The sequence below is a fragment of the Microtus oregoni genome, unplaced genomic scaffold (genome assembly GCF_018167655.1).
Source record: "Microtus oregoni isolate MIOR12 unplaced genomic scaffold, Mior012 000113F_ref0000058, whole genome shotgun sequence".
NCBI lineage: Eukaryota > Metazoa > Chordata > Mammalia > Rodentia > Cricetidae > Microtus > Microtus oregoni.
This window is the reverse complement of record NW_024544742.1, coordinates 2,679,008-2,700,539: the sequence shown is the minus strand read 5'-3', so window position 1 is coordinate 2,700,539 and position 21,532 is coordinate 2,679,008. Positions and strand designations below refer to the sequence as shown.

Genomic DNA, 21,532 nt, shown 5'->3' with positions numbered 1-21,532 from the left:
GTGTTGAACCTGTATGTGGGTCTGTGTATCACATGCTCGCTTGGTTATGTGTGTGTTGAGCCTGTATGTGGACTTGTGTATCACATGCTTGGTTATGTGTGTGTTGAGCCTGTATGTGGGTCTGTGTATCACATGCTTGCTTGGGGTCTGTGACAGTCAAGAGAGGGTCTCAATCTCCAGGGTCTGCAGTTCCAGGTACCTGTGAGTTGCCACGTGGAGCTGGGAATCAAACCCGGGTCTTCTGGAAGAGCAAGTGCTCTTCACCACTGAGCCATCTCACCAGGCCCCAGTTATTTTTTTAAAGGAATAGACAATATAGAAAAACAAATATCACCTAACAAAGCAATGGCAAATTAAAAATTCTAAGATATTCAATGGTACAGCCAGGTAGGGCAGCATACACCTTAACTCCAGCACTTGAGAACCTGAGGCAGGATGGAGGTTCAAAACACGTCAGTGGGGAAAAACAACAACTCAAAGGAGCTGAACTATGAATATATATTAAATACATACTCTTTTACATCCTTAAACTTTCCACAATAGTCATGTAAAAAAATGAGCATCCAGAAAGGCCCCTGCTACACAGAAGACAGTTCTCTTCTTCTTTAGATAAGCCTGGGGTGGGGGCTGGACTACCTCAGTAAACTGGGGATGAAAACAACATCTTCTGTGGCTGATGCTTCTATTCTTCCTCCCAGGCTTCTTCATGGAACCAACTGTGTTCACAGACGTCGAGGACCACAACAGGTACCTCGCCAAGGAGGAATCCTTCGGGCCTATCATGGTCATTTCTAAGTTTCCAAATGGGTGTGTTCCCTACGCACACTGTGTAACATGGGTTTCAGCGAGATGACTCCTCTACCTGGTGCTGTCCCTAGAGCATGCAATCAATGGATGTGCAATTCTCCACCCTAAGAGTAAACCAACGGGTTAATAAGTTAGAAGCACCTGGTGGCTGGGAAATAGCTCACTGGATGAAGGGCTTCCTGGGCAAAGGGGAGGGCCGGAGTGCAGATCCTAGCACCCACTTACGAGGGAGGTGTGGCATCATGGCAGATGCAAACTCAGAACTGAGCAGAGAGAGGAACATCATCCCACAAGCCAATCCAGCCTGACTGGTGAGCTACAGGTTTAATGAGAGACCCTGTCTCAAAAGCTAAGGAGACAGAGTAGCTGCGTTTGGGGAAGAAAGGAGAGCTTTGAGGCTGGACAGTTCTGAAGAGGGGTGAACACAAGAAAAAAGGCTCCGAAAACTGGCAGAGGAAGCACACACATGATCCCTGCAGACTAAAAAAGATGATGCTGGTGAAATGGGAAGAGATACTCCCTGACCTGTGTGGAGAGTGGAATACTCTCCCTGCACATTTAATGGTGTTTTCTGCTTCTGGAAACATCTCACAGGGACATCGATGGAGTTCTGCGCCGAGCAAATAACACCGAATATGGTTTGGCCTCTGGGGTTTTCACCAGAGACATCAACAAGGCCATGTACGTGAGTGACAAGCTAGAGGCGGGAACGGTTTTCATCAACACCTACAACAAGACAGACGTGGCCGCCCCTTTCGGCGGAGTGAAGCAGTCTGGCTTTGGGAAGGACTTAGGTGAGTGTGGCTTATTTTGCTCCTGGACATTCACACTGCACCACACAGAAACATTATTTCCAGGCCACTGCACTCCCTTATTATTTTAAACGGGATCTCCTACACAGCAGTTTACAAAGGACACTGGAATTCTAAAAACCATTAAGTACATTGTAAGACAACCACAACTGTTTGTTTCCATGCATGGGTACGTGTGTCACGTCGCACATGTGCTCGGAGGAAAACTGTCCATGTTGGTTCTCTCCTTTCACCCCATGGATCCTGGAGATTTAACACAGGCCATGGGGCTTGCTTGAGAAGGGCCTTTCCCTACTCAGAAATCTCTTGGGTCAATTGTTTTAGCTAAAACATGTTTTTAAATCTGACTTTCAGTATGAAGTTGGTTTTGTGGAACTCAGTGGAACCAAGACGACAGTCTGGGGGGGTCAAAGTAGCTCTGGGGTTGGTCCTCTCTGTGAGTCTTGCAGAGTCACGGAGATAAGCAGGGTCTCCTGGGCACGTAGGGCTTCTAGGCACAGAGAACACACGATGCTGGACTCAGTTCATGGTGAGCGGTTTTCCTGCCATCTCTCAAGACACAGCTCACTCTGGATGCTGAGGTTGTGCTGGGCCCTCATGGAAGACATTACCTGATGAGCACAACTGAGGAAACCCAGCAGGAAGCTGCTAGGATGCCATTGTTCCGATCAGGGGAAACCAGGCCCAGAACAGGGGGATGAGGTGCAAAGTTCCACACCCACAGGTGCAGACAGAGAAGTAAAAGTCAGCCAGTCCGCCTGCAGATCTCACCTCCTACTCTGTAGTCCTCCATGGCTTAAAAATATCAAGTGTAAAAATACACCTTAGGAAGGGAGAGCATGGTATGGTGGTTCGTGCCGACAATCCAGCACTTAGGAGCACAGGAGACAGGAGGACCAGTTCAAGAGCATCGTTGGCCAAATAGCAAATTTGAAAGCAGCCTATACTTTGTGAATCTCAAAACACTCTGAAATAAAAATACTTGATTTGCTGAAACTTCCCTGCAAATTTGGCTCATTTAAGGCATTAGATTCTGTTTCCTAGAGATTTTTGACAATGTATTTATAGGAATAAAAAGTGGTTTGGGTCTAAGACACAGTTGCAGGTTTTCTTGGAAAGTTTTTGTCACAGAAGAAGCCAATTCTGTTTGTTCTCTGACACTGTAACCTACAGCTAAAGGCTTGTTTGACTATAAAACAAAACAAAATTCCTCATGGTACCAACACGACTGAAGGCTCCTTGGCTCAGTGTAGTCTCAATCTCGGCAATCGTGGGTTATACTTACCTAGGGGCTGTAAAATATCTGATCTGATTGCTCTGGAGAAGGCTGGGAACAAGTTTGCTCTAATGAGGGAACAAGTTTGACAGCTCTCTCTCCAATAAGCAAAGGAAGCTGCACTTCCATTCCCCTCTCAGTGACTGCCCCCAAGCTTCCGTCCCTGTACTCAACTCTGCTTTATTAAATGCAACTGAACAGACAGCACCCTGGTCACAGGACCGCAAAACAAAGAATCAGTTCATAAAGCAGGGAACAGGAGGAAGGTTAGGGCTGAAGCTCACCAACGCGCCAATCCCTGAAGGGCCTGGTAGGCTACTCTAGCCCTCACTACTCATAACAGTCTATGATCTGCTAGCATCCGCACTGTGAGGACTGTTAGCGATGCCTAATGTCAGGGTCTTCCCCTAACTTACTTCAAAGCTCTCGAACATCTCGTGTGAACCTGAGGAGCACAGGTCTAGGCCACAAGTTCTTACCTATCCTTGTGTGTGTTCTACTGCCTAATCTCTTCCCCCAGGTGAGGAAGCCCTGAATGAATACCTCAAAACCAAAACAGTGACACTGGAGTATTAGAGCAACGCTAGCATCAGGAAGCCATTGACCAACAGTCGCTGATGAACAAGGAACGATCTGGGAGCCACAAAAATATACAGAAGGACCAAAGAAAACCAAAAAGAAGATTGCACCACTTGTGCGGCCATTTGCCTGAGTGTTGGGTCTCTTGGGGAGCATTTGCACAAGGACCTCAGTAAATTCCAGTACACATCTTTCTTATCACCGAATGTCTTACCTCCGTCAGGTTTTAACAACGTTGGTTATTGTTGGTATTTCTAAGTGTGGGAGTCTGCTATCTCTCGGGAAGAACTATTCTCTTCAAGGCCTTCCTTCCTCACTCAGCGATAATATATAGGACTTCTGGGTCTCTAATCTCTGAGCCATACATACGGGATACCTACAATTATTTCTTTACTTCTGCTATCAAAGAACAGGCTATCCCCATAGAAAGTGATGGCTGTCCTTTTCATTCCCATAGTAAAGTGATTTTGGTGCCTTTGACTATTCTGTTGCCCATCATGACATGACAGATGAGCACCCAGGAAAACGTCCTCCAGAACTACCAGCCTGGTACAAAGTTAAGTTCTGAGGACACCAAAATTACTGACATTGTCTTTGGTCCTATAATTTAAACCCCAGTAAACATCTTTCTAAGCGAATTTTGGGAGGTGAACAGCGTGAGACAGCCAATCTTACTCGTAATAGACTGCCTTACTGTCTGGCTTGGAAAAAATGACCCACCTTCTCTGAGCTTTCTATGTCTTCCTTGTAAAGAGGGGATCACAGTGCCTTCTCACAGCTCTGCCTACAAGGACTCCGTGCAATAAGCAATGCCCCACCACGGTGCTTCACTGGAAATACTCAATTGAAGTCTTTCTTTCTGTCACTATTTTAGTAGTAAGTTAACTGGCAGCATGAGGGAACTTCTTAGAAGGCTCACTAATCAGTGAAGCTAACTGGTGGGTAAATGAACTACCTACACTTCTCAGTCATCAGTGCTTGGACTCCTCTTCCCGCCCATTCTCCTCACCTATGGAGTACAACACGTCACATACAGCACAATGTGACAACTGTCGTGCTGTAAAAAACGGTGCTCATTTGCAATAGTCCACGTCTGTAACGCCAGACTCAGGAGGCCAGGACAGGATGACCGCTGTCACTTGAGGTCATCTGGACTATGCAGAAAGCTCGAGGCCAGTCTGGGTATCAAAAACAGTAACAAAAGCCAGTCTTTAAAATGTCAATGGCACCAGGGAAAGCATCACCCTCTCCGTGGCTTTCCTCCTAGCTGCCTACTCACCCCCGCACAGGACACTCGAGTCCCACTCTTCTACCTGCTGGCTCTGCTGCTCGCTGGCTGTGGGATGTCAGGCAGGTTGGCGACCTCAAGTCTCTATGGCTTCATTTGGTGTATGAAAGACGGTGATGAACGAACGCCATGACTTATTTGGATAGTGATGGCCTGCATTTGCCCAGCATCTGCATGACATCGTTTAAGAGCTGGCCGCTGCTGCTGTGTGGTGCTCACGTTGTATCCCGCTGTGACACGGGTTAAACTACTGCTTCTGACATGTAACCAGATGATGGGAGACTTCCTGGTCACAGAAGGTGGCCACATCAGTTAGCTTCACTTACATCTTTCTTTTGAAGTGCAACTTCAATGAACACTCCTTCTCCAGCATGGCAGACACTCCTGAGAAGTGCTCGCTCCTTTGAAGACTATACAGGGGTGTGTACGAATAACACGAGAGGCAGAAAACGTTCCCAAGGAAAGACCCTAGCTTGACCAACGCAGCAAATACTGCCTTCCAGCACGTTTTATTACACTACATTCCATTATAGCAGTTAACCCATTCAATCTTGCCAGATGATGGTGAACGAAGCCGTTCTTTACCTGCGCCCATACACGACATCATCTTACAGAATATTGTGTCTCTGCTCCTACCACATGTGGTCCTTTTCAAAGTCTGTCAGCCTTGAATCTCTCCTCAGAACCTAAAGGTTTGTTTAAAATAAAACTCAGTGTACTTACTACATCCATGCATCTCAGTCCTCTGACTTCACCTCTGTTGACTTCTCTATGTTCTGTCTGTCCTGGATGCTCTGATGTTCCTGACACACCAAACCTGCCCACCTCGGGGCTGCTGAAGACATTGCTTCCTTATGCTACCACGGTGATGGTAATAGTTTTTTTTTTTTAATATTTGTTTATTTATTATGCATACAATATTCTGTCTGTGTGTATGCTTGAAGGCCAGAAGAGGGCACCAGACCTCATTACAGATGGTTGTGAGCCACCATTTGCTGGGAATTGAACTCAGGACCTTTGGAAAAGCAGGCAGTGATCTGAACCACTGAGCCATCTCTCCAGCCCCGATGGTATAAGTATTTGTTGGGGGGTGAGCACATGGCCCTCGACGTATAAATATCCTCTTAGAGCTGACTTTGACTTACCAGGTTGCTTCAATGAACGTGGAGCTGGGAAGAAAAGCAATTGAAAAGTCAGGCCTACAGCAGCACACCTCTGCCTCCTGCAGAAGTCTTCTGGCTGGTCATAGCTTCCTGCTGCCTCAGACTGAGGTTTGGACAATAACCGTGTTCCATGACAGCTCTTACCGCTCTGTCATCCTGTGCTTCCCTCTGTGTTCCTTCTAAAGCGCTCGGCACAACCGGGTCTGTACCAACCAGCTCAGTGCAGACAACCTCCGAGAACAAGTGCCGGCTTTGTTCAGTGCTGTATCTCCTGTGCCTAAGATGTTGGAGAGTTCAAGAAACATCTGCTTTCCAGCTGAGGGGTCAGGTGACCTGCCTAAAACACACAGCTGTTGAGTATTTGTGCAGTGACCTCATGATCTTAACCATGGGATTTTTACTCCCAATGCCTGCAATAGGGCATGGAGACTGGAGAGAGGAATACAAATAATGACTTCACAAACTAAAAAAAACCACAAGAGCTTTTCCAGAAGTGGTTAGGATGAGGGGGAATGAGCCGAACCTGCTGCTCCATACTAACGTCCCATGAGAGTGGGAGACGGGGGAAGCCCAGGGTTCACGGAGCAGTGGAAGGCAGGTAAGAATGGCTCATGGGAGGGGCACTATTACTGCTCTTGTGAGGACACTCTAAAAATTCACTTCCGTATCAAATGATGTTTTTTTAGAAAAGACGCAATTTTCTTCCCAATCAGGTTCCAAAAACACAAAAGGAGCTAAGAGCGACTGAGAAGTTAGATAAGGTGGCTCATGCCTTTAATCCCAGCCCTTTAGGAGGCAGGGGTAGGCCTGGGCTAGTAGGGGCTGCAAGGTCAGCCAAGACTACACAGTGGGACCCTGACTCAAAGACAAAATTAAAAAAAAAGGGGGGGGGCATAGTGATTGTGAGGGATTTTCATCCTGACATAAATACTCAAGTGAACCTTCAATAGTATATAATCATGTGAAAACCACACGAAGCTCACTCAACATCAGTTCCTTTTCACAGAAATGAACACACACCTGAGACTGCTGTGTTCACTGATACACTTGTCAATTGAACGTTAACTGATCACGTCCATTTTCAATCAGCGAGGCCATAATCACTCATGTCAATAAACACGTCTTTGTACGGTTTGGTGACTGTAATCCAAGATGTCGACTCATTGTAAAATTGCTTGTGTGATGGATGTCACAACACATCCTACTGAGTAACTTGCTTTAGGAGCCAATGATATGGCTCTAGAGACAAAAGCTCTTGGTGTCAAACTTAACATCCTAAGTTCCAGCCCTGGAGTCCACATGACTGAGAAAGAGAACTGACTCCTACATGTTGACCTTCCTTTGACCTCTGCCCTGCACTTTGTATCTATACGCACAATGAAGAAATAATATTCTTTTTTATTTTCTGTTTTGTTTTTCGAGAAGGGTTTCTAGCTGTCCTGGAACTCACTCTGTAGCCAAGGCTGGCCTTGAACTCTCAGAGATCCTCCTGCCTCCGCCTCCTGAAAGCTGGGACTAAAGGTATGCGCCACCACAACCTGGCTAAGAAATACGATTTTTTAAAGAATTTGTGTCCTTAGGACTGGAGAGACTGAGGGACAAAGGTCTTGAGTTCAAGGCCACTAAAAAATACGTAATGCTACAAATACACAAATAAAAACTCGTGGCCAAAGTTATACTGACGAGGAAATTTCCTAAGAAGGCAAGTCTTGGGTCAAATACACAATGACCGTGTTTCCCAAGACGTCTGCTGCTGTTCTGTAATATTCATCACACAGGACCCAACAACTCAGCTTTTACCGAGCGCTGCTCTACGCACCATGCCTAGAGACCCTAAGTTCTTACAGTACCTCTACAGGGGAACAGATCCCAGGTGATCACTGGCAACAGTGGAGCGGCTGGGCTGGAATTGGGTCAGAGTTTGTGTTCATGGCATAGTGATGCCAAGGCCTCATGGCTCACGTTAAATGTGGAAAAACTGCCGGCAGGGACAGTGAGGAAACGCAACCCACTGCCAGGCCGGGAGTCAGAGCAGCAGGCCGTCCTGTGCAGGGCCACTCGAGGCAGCAACGTTTGACTTGCCCTCCTCTCCCTCCCTCCCTCCCTCCCTCCCTCCCTCCCTCCCTCCCTCCCTCCCTCCCTCCCTCCCTCCCTCCGTCACCTGCTGGGTCTCCCTGCCACCTCTTAGTTCCAGGAAAGACCCTAAGACACTACAGTATCCCTGCACCTCCTGCTTGGAAGGTTCATCTCACACACCCTGTTCTAACACTAATGGACATGAAGGCTCTGTGACAAGATGGAGGGGAATCCACAGATGAGAGTCTCCTAGCAATGCGTTCTGTTTTCTTCAGAACTGTGAGTCAGGAAATGAACCAATGTTTAAGTTCAAGTAATTTATTGACACAAAATTGAAAGAAGAGTTTATTGACACGATATATTCCAAATAAAGGCTCTGTACCAGGCACTGGGAGACACAGAGAGGGCCTCATAACAGCAGTGGACACACAGGATTACACTCCAATACAGCAATACAAACAATATGCGGTCTGGTTACACAATTAAATTAACAATTGAACATGACAATTCGGTACAAAAGTCATTGACCTGCTGTTTTCTAACTCCCTTTCCACAGACCACAGAACAGTTCAAAAAGCACTTTAAAAAAAAAAAAAAAACAGTGCAACCTTCCTTTATCCCAATCCTCCTGGAACCACAATTCTTAGTTAAGGGAGCCACTTTAGGGTGGGCAAGAGACTTGACCCTAGAGGGGCTCCCAGGTGCCCAAGCTGAGGTCCCCAGTTAGTTCCTTGGGCAGCTGAGGATAGGGAACCTGAAATGACGCTATCCTAGAGCAACGCTAATGAATATCTTGCATATCATCATAGAGCCTTCATCTGGTGATGGATGGAGATAGAGACAGAGACCCACACTGGAGCACTGGACTGAGCTCCCAAGGTCCCAATGAGGAGCAGGAGGAGGGAGAACATGAGCAAAGAAGTCGGGACCACGAGGGGTGCACCCACCCACTGAGACAGTGGAGCTGATCTACTGGGAGCTCACCAAGGCCAGCTGGACTGTGACTGAAAAAGCATGGGATAAAACTGGACTCTCTGAACATGGCGAACAATGGCACGGGGTTTTGTTCCTACGCAATGTGCTGGCTTTGTGGGAGCCCAGCCAGTTTGAATGTTCACCTTCCTAGATATGGACAGAGGGGGGAGGACCTAGGACTTACCACAGGGCAGGGAACCCTGACTGCTCTTTGGACTGGAGAGGGAGGGGGAGAGGAGTGGGAGGAGGGGGAGAAGGATGGAAGGAGGGGGAGAAGGATGGAAGGAGGGGGAGAAGGGTGGGAGGAGGGGGAGGGAAATGGGAGGCTGGGAGGAGGTGGAAACTTGTTTTTTTTTTCTTCTCCTTTTCTCAATAAAAAAAAAAATCAAACATATAAAAAAATTAAAAAAAAAAACAAAAAAAAACAGTGCAACAACCACCACACAGTAATATACACAAATATGAAATTAATAACTGAAGAAGGGTTTGTACACATGCGCAGTGAAAGCACTTTGGGCAGTAACTAATACAGGATGGACTGGGGGAGAATGAGCCAGTCTCTTCTACCAAGTCCGAAGGAAATGCAAACAGCTTTTGAGCTGACGACACAGAAACTCACTGCAAACTAATGCTCCCCGATCTCCAAGATGCAGGATATGGCTTTCATGTCCAAGTTCCTGTTTCCACTGATGTCTGATACATCATCGAGTAATGTGGACCTTCACATTTTCAAGTTTCGAACGTGTACCCTGGGTTTTCTAGACTTTTGAAGTCTCTTTCTGTGAAGTTTTACTTTTTTTCCTTTCTGATTTCAGACTTATATGGGGGGGGGAGGTGTTCTCAATTGTTATTTAAACGTGATAACAATTTAGTACTATGCCCTTATAATTTTATTCTTGTGCATTGAAAATTTTCAAGGTGTATATACACATCAAAAGTTAAATACATACACATACATATATAAACATACATACATACATACGACTATGACCTTTGTATAACAGGATGTTAAATATAACGTTTTAGAAACAGCCTGTCCTGAAGAGTCCACTCACATTCACACTGACTTGGGGTAACATAGCCATCATAGCGAGTTTTCACTTTCCCTGACCCATGCACATGTAGGCAGCACTAACTGGATTCAACAGGCTACATATACAGAAATACAAATCAAATGTTAGAGAAGGGAGGACGATCTGGGGTTGGATATAATCTAAATAATTTGTATACATGAAATTGTCAATGATGAAAAATATTCTAAAGTTTCTTTATTATTTCCCCCCTCATCTCTTACAAGACAGTACATTTAACTGGTGGACACCATTATTATGGAGGAAGCAGCCCAGGCAGGGTAATGGAACAATGACAACCTAAGACACAAGTCCAGGCATACCTCGGCTAACAGGACAACAGAAGATCCTCTGCTGGACATACCACAGGCAAAGACGTGGAAATACGAACTGGAGAAACAATAGCAAATGTTGTAAGAGGAAAACATTAGCTCACACACAAAGGCAGGAAAATCAGAGGAAGAAGCACCTCCACCTTCCTTCTTTCCTGGTTTGGACCCGGTGTCTGTGTTCTTCTACTGTTTAGAATGGGGGGTGTTTGTGGTTATTTCTTCTGAAACACTGGCTGCGACCGTGTATGCCCAGGGTAAGGGAGAGGACCACTGGATAAAAACCCACAAAACTACAAACCGAGTGATCAGAAGGGCACTTTTTAGTACAAGAGCTCCTAAGCAATTTTTCTCTACTCCAACCACCAAACTGCATTTTATCTTCATTAATAGAAGGCTACCATCTAGTGGTTTCTGGGCATGCAGAATGACCTTGGTAACTCTGAATGTCCGTGTCTTAGGTTTTCGATTGCTGTGAAGAGAAACCATGACCACGGTGACTTACACAGGAAAACTAAGTGGGACTGTCTTACAGTCTGGAGGTTCAGTCCATTACGAAGCATGGTAAGTGTGCAGGCATGAGATGCTGGAGAAAGAGCAGAGATCCACAGACACTGGAAGAGGAGAAAAACTGGACCGAGTGTGAGCATGTAAGACCTCAAAGCCCACACCCACAGAGACACACTTCCTCCAACAAGGGCACACGTCCTGATCGTACCACACCCTATGAGCCAGCTGTACAATATTTTCTGGTGGTTAACATTGTTTTAAGTCCTTGAATTACTAAATGACAGCAAAAACCACCTTTTGCTTGTGAGCCTCCAGTTTATGGAAATATACCGTCAGCTAATTTGACTAAGATGGAATGAATGTTCCTTCCTGGAACATTGGGGCTATTCTTCAAAGTGTCTACTGTTGCAAAAAATTTTATCTGCCTCTGCTGATCATGAAAAAAAAAAAAAGGTCACGAGACAAAGAGCTGATGCACTACTGTACAAACATCCTTGCATGCTTAGGATAACCAAGTTACCTTCAAGACATCTATTGCAAATGTTAAGCTCTTCTTAAACAAAGACCTCCAAAACGTAATTTTACTTGGCTCATCCCAACATTCACCTGATCTACTGATGGGGAATCTTTGTCAACCAATTATCTCTAACAGGTGGGACCAAGCCAGGTGGCGGTGGTGCACGCCTTTAATCCCAGCACTCGGTAGGCAGATGTAGTCGAATCTCTGTGAATTCGAGGCCAACTTGGCCTACAGCAGCTGGCCATAAGACAGGATCTAAAGCTACAGAGAAACCTTGTGTTGAAAAACCACATACACAAAAAAAGAGGTGGGACTAAGGGTGTGGCTTTTTGAAACGCGGAGAAAAAAAACCAGCACTATGTACCATCTCTCTGTGTGTTTCCCTCGCCACACAGCTGAGCTTGGACTTCTCACTCCTGTTTCATGAGTTTCCCCCTCATAATGAATAAAAATACAATTGTTTTATCTTTTAGCTAGCCTGGTTATTGCAAGGACCAAGATAATTCAACAGTTGGTGAGCAATGTGGGGCTTGGGTCTCCAGCTGACGTGAGGCTCCGCATGGTGCATTTAAAGACAGAATTGCTGTGTGGCGGCCCTGAAAAGCGCTAGACGCGGACACATCTACAACCTATGCCACCAGCAACTGAGCGGCTGGCTTCTGGGTCCAGGTTTCCCGGCCCACCAGCTTCCCTGTCAGCATTGCTGCCTTGCTGTCCTTGTATGCCTGCTGACCAGTCAGGGACCTCCGCAGAGCGCATTCTCAGTGACTAACACTGAATAACTGTTTTTAGTCTGAGCATCTTTCAGTATTTACTGCTAAAACCAGGTTTGAGCCAGCCACGTGGCTTCAGCTGTGTCGTGACACCTACTGGCTGGTAACTGGTACTGGTTCGGGGGATAAGAGCACTAACTTCTCTGTCAGAAAGTCCGGCACAGACACCGCCCAACAGGTACCAGCCACAGTGGCCAGGGGGTGAGTCTCGGAGACGGCCATGGTGATGGTCTCAGGGAAGCGAGCCAGGCTCTGCAGAATCTCTGGACACGGACGGGGAGTAGCGCCACACAGGCGCCGATGTCCTGGAAGGCCAGGCAGAAGCCCTTCCAGGTGAGCGGCCTCGCCGATGCGCTCCACCATGTTCAGCTTGACATTGCGAGCCTCAAAGTCGCTGCTGACTGTGATTTCATCTGGGGCTATGGTGTCGATCTTGGTGAACTGGTGCTTCTGGAAATTGGTGCCATAGTCCACATCCGACTCGGCGTAGTAGAGGTTAAATGTCTCTTTGCAGGAGCTGGCGCCTCCCGGGAAGCTGTTGCAGTCTCGCACAGTGAACTTGAACTCAATGAAGATACGTTCAGCTTAAGTCCCACCCTTTGCCATAAGGGTGTGTGAGCCAGCCGAGTTCTCCTTCCATTGCTGTGAAGTCCAACAAAACAACTTCCTTTCCCTGTGTCGCTGTGACTGCCATCGCGCCACCCCACAGCAGTGCAAGGCAGAAGCCGGTTGCCCGGAGCTCCATGCCGCGCCTCTCGTTCCCCGCAATCTCTGCTCTACCGCTGGTCCGTTATGTGCCTCCTGGAAAAGAAGTTTCTTCATCTTTCGATCTTGAGGGATTTTCTGGAGGCAAGAATCTACAAAGTTGTGAAAATAATCAGACCAGTGATGCCGTTGGTATGGTTGCGTGATGGGACACTTGAGGTGGAGACGGTGGATCCGAAGCTCTTGTTCTCGGATAACAGAACTATTAGACATCATTGTATGGTCTCCCTCCATCGTGTCAAGCTCACTCTTGTCATTCGAGGTATCTGGAAGACTGTTAACACTTGCCCACTTCAGTTTCGCAGGCCCCAGCTGAACCTGTTTGACACTTGGCGTGTAGTGTTTTCACCATCTGGCACTTTTGAACATTGCTCAGAGGGTAACACACTGGTGGATTCCTTTGGGGCAACAAGCTCAGTTTGGCTCTTGCAGGCCTCCTCAGTCCCTACTTTGAGGGGGGCTATTCCTTCCCCCTCAGAGCTGTGTGCTCAGCCTCTCCTTCGTCTTGACTTTCCGGAGAGACGACCTTTTGGTGGTGGGCTTGACTTGAGGGGGTGGTTCCATGACAGTGAGAAGCTCCCCCCTTTTTTGTTTTTTTGTTTGGGATGTATAATCTGCCCTAGACTAAAATGCTGCCCCCGAGCTCACATTTCAAGAGAAGGTTGCGGTTTTACAAGCATTAGCCACTTTGGAGAATGGCGATTCACCCCAAGTATAGTTATCTGTCCTAAAAGGCCAGTAGGTTTGTTCCTTGCATAGCCTTTGCACTCTCAGGGAGAAATTCTCCATTGCACTGAGGAAGGTATGCATTTTTTACTCTGAGTACTGCCTTTGCAACTCCCAGGAGTTTATTCCATTGCACGGGAGAAGGAGGACCAGGAGTTTTGGGCCTCCTTTGATCGGTCCTCGCATCATGAGGTGAGGACCTGAACAGGAGTAAGACCTTCTCACTGGCCTACAGAGAAAGACAGAAAAGGGGAACTGCTGGGAGCCGATTTGAATAGCTGCCATTACAAGATGGCATTTGGCCCCAGCCTCGCTTGATAGATAACTCCATATTAGGGTTGCAGTTCTTCCACCGGAAAACAGGGTGAGTTGTTGTGATCTAGCTGCCCACACTTCCCCTGACAGGCAGGGGAACATCCTGGTCTGTAATTGACAGGGATGTTCCCCTGCTTTCTTTCCTGCCGGTGGGTCTCCAGAAAAATAGTGAAAGTATCAAAGTATCAAAAGTTGCTAGGCAGACTCCCTATATAAGCAGCTATAGTTCAGCGCCCCTTGCCCCTTGCTTTCTGCTCTCCCTACAACCAAGAGGCTCCAATAAAGCGTGATTTGAGAAGAATCCTCGTCTGGTGGCTGTTCCTTCCTGCTGGTCAGGGAGCTCGCCGCAATAACAGAAAGCAGAAAATTCCAGGGTCGCCTGGAAAAGGAAGCTGGTATTTCTGTTGTACCCCGAAGATTTTGGGTTGAGGCTTGGCCTGTTCATGAATCTAGCATAGCTCTCCAAGGTGTAGGCACTGAGCACGCTCCATTGCCAAGTTTGTATCTGCTCCCCTGGAAGGATGAGGGAGACATTCCAGCCTCTTTCAGCCGTACGTATTGCCTCACATCCTATTACCCCATGGAAGAGGAATGTGCTGGAAGGCATGGGGGCGATGCTCACCACTCAGCTAGTGAGAAGATGCTAGAAAAACCCAGTGATTTTTGCCACAACGAAGGCCTAGGGAGGAGATTACAGGGTATTCTCAACCTGTGACAGAAAAGACTCATGTGGCTCGCCAGTCAGGAAATCACGTGTGACTGGGGCATTTTTAGCAGGGGCCATTGCTAAGCAGCCTTCGACCATTACACCCATTCCTATCTCATGGCGGGGTGGTGGACCCGTCTAGGTTGAGCAGGGACTCTTCCTGAAGCTCGTCGCCAGTGCACTAACTGAACAATCCTTGCAGAAAACACCTGTCAACTACGTAGACTGCTCTCAGCCTTTAAGGCTACTCACCTTCCCCACGGACCCACAGGGCATTCTGGCGAGTGGGGCCCATACTCTGGGTACACTCGCAGGCTTCACCCTCCAACAGTAGTGGCTTCCCTAAGGCTCTCATTGTCCTTCTGTTTACAGCGACCAAACTCAGTGTCCAGCAGTTTGGCAAGGAGCCTGATGTAATAGTGACAACTTTTAACAGCTCAACGACTATCCTGGCTTCAGCATAATGGTGATGATTAAACCATATCCCTCAGTGCTGCGATGAGTCATCTGACAAACCCCCCCCCCCCAACAAATACATTGACTCTTTCAGAATGCGCCCTGTGATTGATACTAAAATTGTTAAGGCTCAACCTACACCAGGAGGACGGGTCGTTTTTATAGATGGGTCCTCCTCCAGGCCAAGCAGCCGTAGTGTCCCTTCCCACAGTACAAAAGGCTATAGTGGAGAGCAAATCTGCTCAGGTCACTGAATTGATACCTCTCATCCCAGCTTTGCAGCTCTCCCCGGAGGAGGCACTCAATATTTATACTGATCATCGCTATGTGGCCAGAATAGTTGGCCCTTTGTAAACTGCCGCACGTGACACTCCGGTCTCCAAGATTCAGAAATACCTTCTTCAGCAGCATGAACAGGACAGAGAAAACTTTGCCTTCACAGTGCCAACTTATAGTAACTCTTAACCTACTAGGAGATACCAATGGATCATCCTTCCATGGTGAAAGCTCAATAGCCCCACACTGTGCCAATACTTTGTAAATCTGTCATTGGAGATACTATGTAAGAAATTTCCTAAATCTGTAATTTACCATTGCATGGATGACATTTTGCTGTCTGATTCAAACATAGATACTATAGAAAGTATTATTTAAGAAGTAAACTTTGCAACAACAAAAAAAAATTGCTCCTGAAAAAAATAGAGAGAAACTTCTGTCAATCCTACATTATAAAATAGGTCTACAGAAAATTAGAACATAATGGATGTGTTCTGCTTTCAGATTTTAAAAAATTGAAATATGTATACCATACCATTGACACTTATTCAGGTTTTTAAGGAACTGGGCCAGGGAGGGGAAGATGTTTATCCCTAAACCCAGGACTAAAGACATATGCCCTGACTCTGAAACTAGTGTCAAAGAAACACACTTTGTCCCTAGAATCAGAGCCAGTGAAAGAAATATGCCCTCACACCTGTGAAAGGAATATGCCCTGGTAGTAACATTAGAGTCAAAAAGTTAAGAAGTTCAGCGAAATAAATACACTTTTCCAAGAAGTCAGAGTCATCTGGGCCCCTGACCAGATAAAGACCAATCCCTGAGCAGAATAAAACTAACAAGTCCTCCTCCCCCTGGGAAATCTCCACCCCTAAGAAGCCCTATAAATAAAGGCCTCTCTGGCCCTTCAGGTAAAGGCTGCCCTAAGGTCGACAGGGTACTGCAGTTCATCCATCTCTGGCAGAGGCAGCCACACTGCTGGACTCTTCCTTTCCAAATACATCTTTCTCCAAACAGTCTTTGGTGATGGCCTTGATTCACCTGCCCAGCCCAGACTACAAGAACCTGGCTGGGACGTCCCTTAGGGGACTGAGCTACGAAACCTTGCTGTGAAGCTCCTCAGGTGGCTTCAGAAAGGTGGAGCAGAACAGGAGAACTTGATAGGATGCTGGGGGGGGGGGTGTTTGTGCAAGGCGCAGAGTACAACGTTGCCCGCTGGACCCAGAACACCACTTTTCCCAGGAGCACATGCATCCAACGTCCAACGCAAAGGCCCCTGCAAGCAGGTGCAGGATGCATCGTTTGACTCACGTGCGTGGGGATCCCCTTTAAAAGCCGAAAAGCCGTTCATTCACTCTCTTTCCCCTTTCCTCCCTTCACTGTCGGACACGCTCCACCCACCCCGCAATAAAACCTCTCCATGTGGGTCCATTGTACCTCGTGTCTCATTTCGACTCCGAAGAAAAACAACAACGGTAGAAGAAGAACATTTTGAACTTTTTATAGACGAAAAACAAGGGTTTGCAAAGGGGGCCCTCACTAAAAAATTGGGGCCCTGGAGGAGGCCTATAGCCTACCGATCTAAGAAACTGGATCCGGCGGCCTCAGGATGGCCCCCTTGTTTGAGGATGATAGCTGCCATAGCTATGCTCCTAAAGGACGCTGGAAAACCACCTCTGGGTCAGCCCCTCACCATTTTAGCCCCTCATTCGCCAGCCACCGAGCCGCTGGCTCTCCAATGCCCGAATGACTCATTATCAGTCACTCCTGCTGGGTAAGGACAGGGTCCGCTTCAGCCCAGCAGTCATCCTGAATCCTACCATGCTGCGCCCCACTCCGGATTGCCAACAAACCCTTGAGGAAATACATGGAACCTGGCCAGACCTGACGGACCAACCCCTGAAAAAGGCTGACCTGACCTGGTACACCAACGAAAGCAGTTACCTGCTCAACGGAGAAAGGAAGGCCGGAAGCAGCAATAGTGGACGGAAAGCAGTTAATCCGGGCCAGCGCCCTGCCACCCGGAACTTCAGCTCAGCGGACAGAGCTCATTGCGCTCACCCAAGCCCGATAGCGGTCAGAAGGTAATGCACTCAATGTCTATACCGACAGCCGCTATGCTTTTGCCACGGCTCACGTTCATGGGGAAATATATCAGAGGAGGGAGGAGCCCTCTAACCTCAGAAGGACATTAAAAACAAGGCTGAGTTTTGTGGATGGAGGTGGGTGGTCCTTGGACTTCCCACAGGGCAGGGAACCCTGATTGCTCTTTGGGCTGATGAGGGAGGGGGACTCGATTGGAGGAGGGGGATGGAAATGGCAGTCGGTGGCAGGGAAGAGATAGAAATCTTTAATAAATTAAAAAAAAAAAACAAGGCTGAAATCTTGGCCCTGCTTAAAGCCTTGTTTCTCGCTAAGAGACTAAGTATTATTCATTGCCCTGGACATCAGAAAGGGGAGACTGAGATAATTAAAGGAAACCGCCTGGCAGATGAAACGGCCAAGCAGGCGGCCCTAGGCCCTCAGCTCGACAACAACAATATTAACTGGACAGGAAGGCCCGGAAAGAGACATGGACATGATTGACTACACCAATGAAGATCTGGATATAGTCCAGAAATTAGGGGCAGAGACAACGATGGATGTGCCAAGGAAAGACTGTAATGTCGGTACAGGTAGCCAGAGAGATCATTTCCTACTGGCATAAATTGAACCACCTGAGCACCAAAAAGATGAACATCATGCTCAGCAGACAGGAAATGGGTAGCTATATACCCAAGAAAGAAACCCTGATACAACAAATCGTCAGCAATTGCAAAGCCTGTGCCCAAGTGAATGCTGGCAAAACAAATAGGCCGCCTGGACTCAGACTCAGGTGGCATAGGCCTGGGATCCACTGGGAAATAGATCTAACTGAACTTAAGCCTGGCATGTATGGTTATCGGTATCTGCTAGTTTTTATAGACACCTTTTCAGGATGGGTCGAAGCCTTTCCTACCAAAAAGGAAACCGCACAGACCGCTGTTAAGTTCTAGGAAGAAATCCTCCCAAGGTATGGACTACCCAAGGTACTTGGGACTGATAATTGTCCTGAGTTTATCTCCCAGATAAGTCAGTTAGTGGCCAAGTTACTGGGGATTGATTAGAAATTGCATTGTGCCTATAGACCCCAGAGCTCAGGGCAGGTAGAAAGAATGAAGAGAACAATCAAGGAGGTTTTAACTAAATTAACGCTCGAGACAGGCGCTAGGGACTGGGCACAGCTCCTACCCCTGGCATTGTATCGAGCCAGGAACACCCCTGGCACACATTAACTCCTTTTGAAATCTTACATGGAGGTCCCCCTCCAGCTATAGCCTTTTTTGATTCTGATATTGCTAATTATGCAACCTCCGCCACTTTGCAGGCTCACTTGCAAGCCCTCCAGCTGGTACAACAGGAGATCTGGAAGCCCTTAGCAGCAGCCTACAAAGACTCAGACCAGTCTCCTGCCCTCATGGTCTGTCTCCATTAGGGGCTATAGGAGCCGCTGCTCATGCGGATGTGATTGGATAATTCCCTTTCCACTTCCTTAAAGACTTTCTACGTGGCATTCTGTAAGGAAATAATCTGTTCCTACTTGACTTAGCTCCCCACTGTGTCCGAAACCTGGGGGCTGCATGGTGATACTTCCCCTCCTCAGTCAAAGTCAGTTGCGGGTGGCTGGCTCAATTTAATTTGTTTACAGACGGGCCCCTGCACCATTTCTCTAGGGCTGAGCTGTTCTCCTTAGGCTCCAGCCTCCGGAGCGGTCCTATCACAGTCCTAGCCTGCAGAGCTGTGCTACTGCAGATTTAGGCTGCTGGGGGAAGCTATGTCAACCAAACACCTCTAAGTGGAACCTAGTTAAGGCATGGCTACCTGAGACCCAAGAAGAAAATTGGGGTGGACCAGGTGCTCGTGTGCTCTAGGTGATTCCCATGGGACACGGCAGAACTCGGACTTCCCATTCTTGTGGTGTGAGTTTTCCCTTATAACAATCAAAAATATAATTGTTTATCTTTAAGCTGGCCTGGTTATTTCCCAAATTGAGGGAACAGTTAAGGTTGGCGCCCAGTTCGTGGGGCCACTTGAGTCTCTGGCAGCTCTGGCCAATGGTGGCTATGCCACACTCATTCAGGCATAGATATCTGGCATAGCGGTCCTGACAGCTACCAGCCGACTTCAGGTCCATCCAGCCTTTTCTGCGCTCGCAAAAGCTCAGGCATGGCTTCTGGTCTGCATTCTGTGTCTGATTTGTTAGTCTATTTGTGTTTGTTTGTTTCCCTCCGCTTTCTGTCACAGGGCAGGGACTAACTGGTAGGAAGTCGTGGGCCGAGGCAACAACCAGCGGTGGAGGTCAAAAACAAATATCAGACTCTTTGAAAGACCCCAATCCTAGTCTCTAGTCTCCATCATAAGATGTTTTTGTGAACAACTGGGCCAGGGTAAAACAGATATCTGTGGGCAGAACCTGTCTTGAGAATCCGGGACCTTCAAGGCAGTAGACCAAGGCCAACACCCCAGTGGGTCTGGGCAAGAATCTAGGACCTCCCAAGAACTAGGCCTGAGCCAGGACCTCTGCCAGCTTTGGCGTAAGTAAACCTGGGTCCTCTGAAGGAAAAGGCAGGTACCAGAGATCTCGGGGGGGGGGGGGCATGAGTCTGGGACCTCCGAGAGAGTAGTCCTGAGCCAGGACCTCTGTGAGTTTGGGCATTGGTCTGGGACCTGCAGGTCACAGTGTGAGTCTGGGACCTCTGAGGGAGTAAGCAGGTCCTCTGTCAGTCCGGATGCACCTGAGCCTGAGACCTTTGAGGCAGCAGACTGTAACCAGAAACCCTCCCAGGTCCAACTCCAACCCAGGGATTTCTGCAGGAGGGAATCCCGACCAGGATTTACATATACAGGTCAAAGCCGGTAACCATGAGGAATAACCATCTGAGCTTCAGATTTACTAGCACCTAGGAGATTATTCAACAGAATCTCAGCCAATATTTTGAGTGGGAAGAAGAAAGTAAAAAAAAAAAAAAAGAAAAAAAGAAAAAGAAAAAAGGATCTCCTTAGTAAATTGGGAGCATGGGGACCTTGGGGAAGGCTTAAAGGGGGGAGGGGAAGAGTCAGGGAGGGGAGGAGAGAAAAATTTAGAACTCAATAAATATCAATAAAAAAGTAAACGTTGAGCCATCTCTCCAATCCCATTTTTTTTTTTAAATTAAACTGAGAGTGGTGGAGAGGCGCGGCACACAGTAGCGGCAGAGAGGCGCTGCAATCAGGAATAGGCTTTGGGGGACCGGAGCGGCGGCAGACGCAAGCGGCGCTGATGGGCACGCAATAACAAGAGCACATCGCCCCACAAGTAAATCAAAGAGAAACCCCGAGGGGGGACCGGCGCGGCAGACCCAGGCAGACCCAAGCGGCGGGGACCACAAGGCAGCAGACGCATGAGCGGGGACGGGCATGAGGCGGGGACGGGCGCGCAATAACAAGAGCAGATCGCCCCACTACAATTAAATCAAAGAGGTAGACCTTTTGTAGGCGAGGTCACTGGCAAACGGGGAGCCTGGTCCTGATCCTGAAGACCCTTCGGAGGGGTGAGAGGATTCTTAGCCTGTGGCAGGAACCAGGAAACAGCAAGGGCAGTTGGTAAGCGGAACCCTTGGCCAGCAGGGAAACCTGATCCGATTTTAAAAGACCCATTAGATAGGATCAATAGGAAGAGATGGGCAGGCGCCAAGGCAAAAACTCACCCAATAATCTAAATTAAACTGAGAGTTGCCGAGAAGCTTTCTGGCACTGAAGCTCCAATTTTATAGGACAAAGTGATATGGCTCAGAAGTAGAAAAAAAAAAGTTTAATTGATTATGTCAAATATTATTTATAACAAAATATATATTATAATTGAAAAAATAAACAAGGCAATCCCATACCATCGGGAATCGCTATGGGAAGCCTCTCGCAGGCCCCATGACAAATGTGGTCCAGTCATTGCAAGTTACTGTGGAGAATGTGTCTCGACAGGAAAATTAAAAATTCCAATGCCTGCTGTCAAAAGCACTAATGGTCTGAATGATGGGATAAATGTGGAGGATGAG

At 47.6% G+C, this 21,532-nt stretch overlaps 1 protein-coding gene and 1 pseudogene across 1 annotated transcript in view; one reads left to right on the top strand and one right to left on the bottom strand.

The window, feature by feature from the left end:
* The window catches only part of LOC121443838, a 44,002-nt pseudogene extending 40,315 nt beyond the window's left edge, over positions 1 to 3,687 (top strand).
* LOC121443839 (uncharacterized protein C12orf45 homolog) overlaps positions 1 to 21,532 on the bottom strand; it is a 73,221-nt gene that overhangs the window by 23,544 nt on the left and 28,145 nt on the right. The window lies entirely within an intron of this gene.